General features: G+C 36.7%; 1 long non-coding RNA gene across 1 annotated transcript; it reads left to right on the top strand.

Moving 5' to 3' along the window:
• Window positions 1–369: 369 nt before the first annotated feature.
• On the top strand, window positions 370–571 carry LOC110035106. The gene is made up of 2 exons (XR_002295119.1): window positions 370–449; window positions 539–571. It is a non-coding gene; the product is annotated as an uncharacterized LOC110035106 (long non-coding RNA).
• The last annotated feature ends 400 nt before the right edge of the window (window positions 572–971 follow it).

Here is a 971-nt window from a genome sequence, read left to right as displayed (position 1 = left end):
CTTTTGATTTATTAACATTTCTGTCTACAGTCAAATAAGGGCTCTTTTCGCTGCCTGGGTCCTTAAAGGTAAGGCTCGCCTGCTACTGGGTATACTATGCATTAGGGCTTCATCTTACTCGGGAAGCTAGGGGAGTGCTTTGCTTTTAACTAACATCACTCTGCTGTAAGCAGAAAATATTCTAATATTCTTTGTCGACCTCTTGCTCTATTAAACGAATTGCAAATTGAGATTGGAAACTGTAAAATTTAAGAGAGATTCATCTCAACGGGCCTATGTTAATACGATGGAAACTTCACTTTTTCTTGATAGATTCCAAATGTTTTGTTCATATGTTTGACATTTTACATTGATTACACTGGGTCATGCAGGAAAACCTTTATCTATCCTTGATGGCATATTTGTCGCGATAAAAGATGATATAGATTGCTATCCTTTCCCATCAAAGAGTAATGAATGCTGCACTTAACCTTGATTTCCTGAGGAAAATATGGGTAATATTTAGCTTCAAGTTCTCAGTTGGATGGCTCTGCTGCAGGTGGAACATCATGGTTGCATAATACAAGGGAGGTGAAAAAGGATGCAGTATGTGTTTCCAGATTGCGTAGTTGTGGTGTCATTATAATAGGAAAGGCAAATATGCATGAGTTGGGTATGGGAACGACAGGGAATAATCCAATCCACGGGTAAGGTGGACTTAGTTACTTTTTTATCTAAGGAAGTGTTATTGAGAAAAGTGTTAAAATGGTCCTCTGACTTTTTATCAGTGGTCATTTTAGTCACATAGCATAGAAATGTGTCAATTTAGTCTCAGATTATTTTAATGAGGGCTTTGGGGACTATTTCAGCCCATGTTAAAAGAGTATGGGGACTAATTTTGCACTTTTATAGATTTTGAGACTAAAATGATCCCATTTAAGTAGTTAGGGGGCTATTTTGGCACTTTACTTTATTATTATTTTGTACTTAAT

The sequence above is a fragment of the Phalaenopsis equestris genome, unplaced genomic scaffold (genome assembly GCF_001263595.1).
Source record: "Phalaenopsis equestris unplaced genomic scaffold, ASM126359v1 Scaffold196130, whole genome shotgun sequence".
Taxonomy (NCBI): Eukaryota; Viridiplantae; Streptophyta; class Magnoliopsida; order Asparagales; family Orchidaceae; genus Phalaenopsis; species Phalaenopsis equestris.
Note: the sequence above shows the minus strand (reverse complement) of the source record. Positions and strands in the feature narration are given on the sequence as shown.